We start from the raw sequence: 8,244 nt of genomic DNA, 5'->3' as shown, positions 1-8,244 counted from the left end.
CGTGGACTACCGCATTCTGAGTAACGTTATATTCTGTTTACATCCGTGGTTAAACTTTAGGCAAATATATAACCTATAAGACAATTATTATATTTAACTATAGCATAGAAACTAAATTATGGATGTTACAACTGTTTTATTTTACAATTTTATTCTTATTAAACATTTTATAATTATCAAATAACCAATAAGGATTTAGCAACCTGTGCAAGAGACGTCGAATGAAGTAGGTTTTGTGTATATCCGTGACTGCATAAATATGATGTCAATAATGTGTAATAATTGTTTAAATTTAAACAAATTAAGGCAGTGCATTAATTTTTTAACTGATTTCTGTGCAATTTATTTAGGTATAAGGAATTTAAATTGATTAGTAGGTATTAATTAAATACAGTTTAAAATTTATCACATAGGTACCTATTATAATTAATCGTCGTTTGGAAATTGTGATTTTTATTTTTAGGAAAAACTGTACTTGTAGAAAAAGTATAGTGTGAAACACGTGCAGAAAGGTAATTTCTCACTCGTTTGAATTGCGGCACTCGCTTGCGCTCGTACCGCAACTTTTCAAACTCGTGAGAAATTAGTACCTTTCTGCACTTGTTGCACAATATACTATTATTTCGTACAATAGTACTGTTCGGGAATCCTTATTTCTTTATTTTATGTTGACTATCATTTTATATTTATTTATTTCGGGTAGAATAAGTTTTGATAATTTAATAATTATATTTAGTTACTTTTGTCTGCCCCCTGTAAAGATGATGCAGAATAACCTTGTGTGTCTTCTAATTTAAATAAATGCTTCATATCAATTTACATTATCCACAAGCACAAAAATCGCTATGCGCATATACCTATACAGTTGGACATGGTCCGTTAAGTACCTTTAGGAAAAAAAGGTACGACTCTACGACTTCGCTTAAAACCTTCAACGGTGAAAGTACTCCCGAATTCCGAACTTTTCGTGATGTTTGACGGTACCGTCGGCTTGGCACGTGCATCGGGAGTTTCATGGAAGAAGTCCATTAATCGTCACCCTTGGGTCTGCAAGCATAACCAAATCTTAAAGAAAACCAATTTTGAGGTAAGCGATTTGTGCAAAACTTGTGGAACCGTATTATTTTAAAATCGACTTTTTTTCAACTTAGTTTTCATATTTTCTGCAGTTTTCATACAAGTACATTCTTTCACGGTTTTTGCTTTTTGGTAAATTTTAAAGAACCGCTTGGATTGACATGCAATTTGGTATAGGCATAGCTAACATGTCAAAGAAAAAAAGTGATACGGTGCCGATGTGTGCTTTTGACCTGGGGGTGAATTTCACCTCATGTCGGGGGTGATAAAATATATGTCCAAGATAAGTCCGGAAATGGATAAACTGACTAATTCTAAGCAACTTTTGTTCTATAGAGTTTTTCACGAAATCAATACTTTTCGAGTTATTTGCAAGTGAATATGTTTTCGCAAGTAACTCAAAACGTTAGCATTTTGTCGAAAAAAATATTCTTAGCAAACCTATAGCCTATAAAAAGTGAAAAAAATGGTGTATATATTAGGTCTCTATACCTAGCAAAAGCAGAGTTATAGATAATGAAAAATAGGTTCATATTCGAAAAATTCCAAATAGAATAATTCAATCTGAAATATCCAAATAATGAAGCATTCTTGGGGAAAACACATTACAACTTTCTTAAAGTCTTTAAAACAAGCTTTATTTTTGTTAAAAAAAAATCTAGCATGAAATGTAATCAAGTTACGCTCAAAATAAAGTTGGTCCCTTTTGTTTTGGCAAAAAAAATCAGGAAGATCACCCCCACAATTAGTAATTTAAATGAAATTAATCGTTACCGCTTCACAAGTTACTTTACTTATGTTGTTTTTATATGATCTGTAAGTTTCATCGATTCAAAGTGCTTATTTTTGAAAAAATATGGTTTTAAAGTAAAATTTTTAAAAATTTTAATTTTGAAAAAAATTATTTATTTTTTTCAAAATAACTTAAAAATTGTTAGGGATACCAAAAATCTTGAACAATAAAAAAAGTCGGCTTTACTTTTCTGAATACTTTCTATTTTTTTGTTTTTCTGTAAGACAAAGATTGGTTAAGATTCGGTGTTTCTAAATTTGCATACACTCGTGATAAGTGACTCGTTCAAGCTCTTTTAACTACAGCTCTTTCAAAAATAAGGACTTTGAACCGATGAAACTTACACATCATATGATCAATACATACGCGAGTAAAAAACTTGTGAAGTGGTAACAATTAAGTTCATTTGAAATGCTAATTAGGGGGTGATTTTCCCGATTTCTTACCAAAAAAAAGGACCAACTTTATTTTGAGCGTAACTTGTTTACTTTTTAGGCTAAAAATTGTTTTTAAAAAACAAACATAAGCATTTTTTAAACACTTTAAAAAAGTTAAAATGAGTTTTCCCCAAAAAAGTGCTTCGTTTTTTGGTTATGGCACGTTAAAATATACGATTTGGAATTTGACAAATATGAACCTATTTTTCATTAGCTATAACTCTGCTTCTACTAGGTGTAGTGACCTAATATATATGTTATAGTCAAAGCCCGAATTTCAGGCACTCCTAGGTTTGACTAGGCAATCCTCAGGTCTGACTGACGGTCTTAGTCAAAGCTCGAAATAAATTACAGTTCCGGCCTTTGACTAGTCAAACCTAGGAGAGACTAAGTTGATCAGGCAAAGGTCGAAATTTAATTTTATTAAATCGGGGTTTGACTAGTCAAACCCCGATCAACTATTAAAATGTCGTAATTTGTTAGATTAGGTTTAATAAAACGTATTTTTTTAATTTTAATGTTTATGATTTTTATATTGTCGTAATTAAAATAAAAAAATTAGTGTTTATTCTCACATGTTGAGGCATTATAGCATTTAGAGTTGCACAATACGTTAGTTAGACTATATAAACTTACGTAATTTCAAAGAGCATTTCGTATTGCAGTAGCAGTTTATAAATACTTGTCCCCCAAATTTAGAATCTTTTGTACTAATTTCTCTTAGAGACAGAGACAACTTAACCTCTGGAACATCTTCAAAATTAGGAAATTTCTTTTTGCATTCTCTATATAAACCGTCCAACTCTATATAAACCGTCAATTATTTTGTCTTGTATGCTACTCAAAATATTTCGAGCATCCTCTTTGGCTCTATCAAAGCTGGGGATTGGTATTGTTAAAGTTTTTCCGATCGAAATTGGAGGAATTTTTTTTTCACTTAATTGCTTCATAGCATTAGCCTGGGCATGAAGACCTTCAATCGCATTTCCTTTATTTATTTTAATCATTTCTGTCTGTGCACAACGCATGCTCGAACGAGTGCCAAGGAGATGCTCGAAATATTTTGGGTAGCATACAAGATAAAACAATAATTGACGGTTTATATAGAGTTGGTACGAAATACGGAACAATAAACACACTTTTTTCAAGAAATCAAATAAGAGAATGCAAAGAGAATTTTCCTAATTTATTTCGAAGATGTTCCAGACGTTAAGCTGTCTCTAAGAGAAATTAGTACAAAAGATTCTAAATTTGGAGGACAAGGATTTATAAAATACCACTGCAATAATGCGTGCTCTTCAAAATCATGTAAGTGTAAAAGGTCTAATGTATTGTGCAACCCTAAATGCCATAATGCCTCAACATGCGAGAATAAACACTATTTTTTTATTTTAATTACGACAATATAAAAATAATAAACATTATAATTAAAAAATGACGTTCTATTAAACGTAATCTAACAAAATACGACATTTTAATAGCTGATCGGGGTTTGACTAGTCAAACCCCGATTTCATAAAATTAAATTTCGACCTTTGCCTGACCAACTTAGTCTCTCCTAGGTTTGACTAGTCAAAGGCCGAAACTCTAATTTATTTCGGGCTTTGACTAAGACCGTCAGTCAGACCTGAGGATTGCCTAGTCAAACCTAGGAGTGCCTGAAATTCGGGCTTTGACTATAACATATACACCATGTTTTTCACTTTTTTACGTGCTATATTTTTGATAAGATTTTTTTTCGACCAAATACTTACTTTTTGGGTTATTTGCGAAAAACCGCCTGAAAACGTGGTTATTTTGTAGAAAAATTAACATATTAATTTGCAAATAACTCGAAAATTATTACCTTGGTGAAAAAACTTTATAGAACAAAAGTTGCTTAGAATTAGTCATTTTATCAATTTCCGGACTTATTTCGAACCTATATTTTTCACCCCCAAAAGGGGGTCAAACTCACCTCTAGGGCAAAAGTACACATCGGCACAGTATCACTTTTTTCTTTGACTTGTTGGCTATGTCTGTGCCAAATTTCATATTAGTCCAAGCGGTTCTTTAAAATTTAGAGGTTTTGCAATATTTTACCTTTAAAGAACGTACTACAAGTAAAAAGGAACCATGGCATGCTTTTTGCTTACATATTATACAGTTTTTGAATATTTGGAAACATCATTAATCACTTACTTGAATATTGTTATTTTCTCACTTTTTTATCACTCCTAAAAAACCGCAAAAGGATTTTACTTCAGATTTGTGGCTTTTTACCTCTTGTAAAGACGAACTTGTGGGTAGAAAAATACTTTTGCAGCATATCCAAAGCTAATAAAATACCGGATCTTGCAGTGCTTAGTTTCTGAAGGATTATAAATTTCTAATCTACGGTTCTCAAATATCTTTAATCCTAGAGAAGTCCCACTAAAAATCCGTCATTTGTCATATAAATCAATATCCTCAGCACACATAACCTTTAAAGAGAAGAGAAACCCATTTCTCGGGGATTTATTCGAGTTCCGAAGTACTTTTGTTTGAATAGGCGGCCCTAAAATTCAACTAGATTATAAACTTCGCGAATTCACATAAGTATTATCATAAAGATTCTTCAAATATTGGCATCGATCCCCCATAGAGACGTTTTTCGGGGAAACCGGAGTTAGTGACAGGTATTTTTTGTCGGTTGCGAAAGCAGAGCGTGTTCAAAAACTTTAGATTGATTTTTAAATTGTCGATTTTGTGATTTAACTTTTCTTTTTCGTGCTAGTTTACTTCTGTTTTCTGATACTTTTTGGGTATTTTGTATACGAGGCTTGAAACAGGCACAGAACTTATAAATACCCATTTTAAAGGAACAAAAAATAAAGATTTAGGTTTTAATAATTTAATTTTAATTCAAACTAGACACAGATTGGTAATTTGTATTGGAGAAATTACAAACACTCATTAGCATCAAACTAAAAGTCTTGACAGATCAAAATTACGACGATCCGCGAAAGTTCAGTTTAAACTTGCTAGAATCAGGGATGAAACATAGTACATTCTTTCACGGTTTTTGCTGTAAATTTTAAAGAACCGCTTGGATTGACATGAAATTTGGCACACGCATAGCTAACATGTCAAAGAAAAAAAGTGGTATGGTGCCGATGTGTGCTTTTGCCCTGGGGGTGAGTTTCACCCCATCTCGGGGGTGAAAATATATATGTCCAAGGCAAGTCCCGAAATGGATAAACTAACTAATTTTAAGCAACTTTTGTTCTATAGAGTTTTTTCACCAAATCAATACTATTCGAGTTATTTGCAAGTGAATAAATATGTTCTTTTTTCATCAAAATAACCACGTTTTTAGACGGTTTTTCCCAAATAACTCAAAACGTAAGCATTTTGTCAAAAAAAAAATATTCCTAGCAAAACTATAGCCTATAAAAAAATGAAAAAACGGTGTATATATTAGGTCTCTATACCTAGCAAAAGCAGAGTTATAGCTAATGAAAAATAGGTTCATATTCGAAAAATTCCAAATAGAATAAATTCAATGTGAAATATCCAAATAATGAAGCATTCTTGGGGAAAACACATTACAACTTTTTTATAGCGTTTAAAAAAAGATTTATTTCTGTTTTTTTTTTTAATTCTAGCATCAAATGTAAGCAAGTTACGCTCAAAATAAAGTTTGTCCCTTTTGTTTTGGCAAAAAAGAATCACGAACATCACCCCCAATTAGGAACTTAATAGTTATTTATGATATAAGTGTTAAAAGTACACGTTTAAGGCACGCATGTGAAAGTTTGCAGAATGAGCGACGCTATTCTGCAATTCACACGAGTGCCTTAAAAATGTACTTTTTAACACGCATGTCATACAATATTTTTTCTACAAACGTAATTAGAGGACAATATCTGCAAAAACTTTTACTTGAACTTGACTGACATTCCATTTTTATATTTTTTTGACATTACATCAAAATTGTCTATACGATCAATACGAACTGCAGTGCCTTAAAATTTTTAAAGCACTAGTGCCTTAAAGTAGCATTTTTAACGCTCGTATGGAGTGCTAAAAATTGCATTTTTAACACGGTTGTAGAAAAATCAAATTAATCGTTACCGCTTTACAAGTTACTTTACTTATTATGTGTTTATATGATCTGTAAGTTTCATCGATTCAAAGTGCTTATTTTTGAAAAAATGTGGTTTTAAAGTAAAATTTTTTAAAAATTTTAATTTTGAAAAAAATGCTTTTTTTCAAAATCACTTAAAAATTGTTAGAGATACCAAAAATCTTAAACAATAAAAATAGTCGGCTTGGCTTTTCTGAATACTTTGTATTTTTTTGTTTTTCTGTAAGAAAAAAATTGGTTAAGATTCGGTGTTTCGAAATTTTCATACACTCGTGATAAGTGACTCGTGCAAGCGCTTTTAACTACAGCTCTTTCAAAAATAAGGACTTTGAACCGATGAAATTTACAGATCATATGATTAATACATACGCGAGAAAAAAACTTGTAAGTGGTAACAATTTCTTACTAAAAAAAAGGGATCAACTTTATTTTGAGCGTAACTCCTTTGCTTTTGATGCTAAAAATTTTTTTTAAAAAACAAAAATAAGCATTTTTTTAAACACTTTAAAAAAGTAAAAATGAGTTTTCCCCAAAAGAGTGCTTCCTTTTTTGGTTATGGCACGATAAAATATTCGAATTGGAATTTGACGAATATGAACCTATTTTTCATTAGCTATAACTCTGTTTCTGCTAGGTATAGTGACCTAATAAATACACCATGTTTTTCACTTTTTTACGTGTTATATTCTTGATAAGAATTTTTTTTCGACCAAATACTTACTTTTTGAGTTATTTGCGAAAAACCGTCTGAAAACGTGGTTATTTTGTAGAAAAATTAACATATTAACTCGCAAATAATTCGAAAATTATTAATTTGGTGAAAAAACTTTTAGAACAAAAGTTGCTTGGAATTAGTCATTTTATACATTTCCCGACTTATTTCGAACATACATTTTTCACCCCCAAATAGGGGCCAAACTCACCCCTAGGGAAAAGTACACATCGGCACAATATCACTTTTTTTCTTTGACTTATTAGCTATGTGTATGCCAAATTTCTTGTCAATTTAAGCGGTTCTTTAAAATTTAGAGGTTTTGCAATATTTCACCTTTAAAGAACGTACTAATATGGCTTGTTGGAATTGTAAAGGATTTGTGTTAATGGAACAAAATAAACGACGAACTAAATCTTATAACTAAACAACTAACATATTCGCTCTTTCGAAATCTCTCGAATATGTCAGGTTGGAACCGTTATTTGCGATCGGTCGAAATTAACTCTTTCGTTACAGTATAGTACTATCTACGCTCCAATTTTTACCTAGAAGTTTTTCCCTTTCAACGTTTCTCTTGCGACATTTGAGGAATTGGAATTCCCAGCACTCTGACACACCCTGTGTATTAAAAATTGCACGTAGCTATAAGACAGGAGATAAAGTATTAAGCTATTTCATTCGACCAAGGGTGTCTGTTACCGTCAGGTTAAAGGGTCTCTTCATATTTCATTCTACTTCGTGTTTATGTGCCTAATGTTTATTTTAGAACACACGTTTTCTAGCTTGTACGTACTTATTAAAATTCCCAAAGACTTGCTAGTTCCCTTTGACCAAACACGAATCCTTCTAAGTAATTCGGGACGTGTTCCTTTATAACTGTCACTCCATAACGCAACGTGACAGAAATTCGACTGAAACATCACGTTTTTCCTTACGGTTTCACCTTTTTTCATATCATGACACCTTTTGAAAAAGTGGAGGTAAATTTGGGTCCTTAAATAGGTTACAGAAATCCGAAGGATATTGAGTTAGAATCCAGCAGGTAATACACCTTCACGGTTCGGCCTAGTTATACCCTTTTAATGGAGCCCTACGAGGGACGAAAGATATTTAA

The sequence above is a fragment of the Diabrotica virgifera genome, chromosome 1 (assembly GCF_917563875.1).
Source record: "Diabrotica virgifera virgifera chromosome 1, PGI_DIABVI_V3a".
Classification (NCBI taxonomy): Eukaryota; Metazoa; Arthropoda; class Insecta; order Coleoptera; family Chrysomelidae; genus Diabrotica; species Diabrotica virgifera.
The sequence above is the reverse complement of the archived record's forward strand: the minus strand, read 5'-3'. Positions refer to the sequence as shown.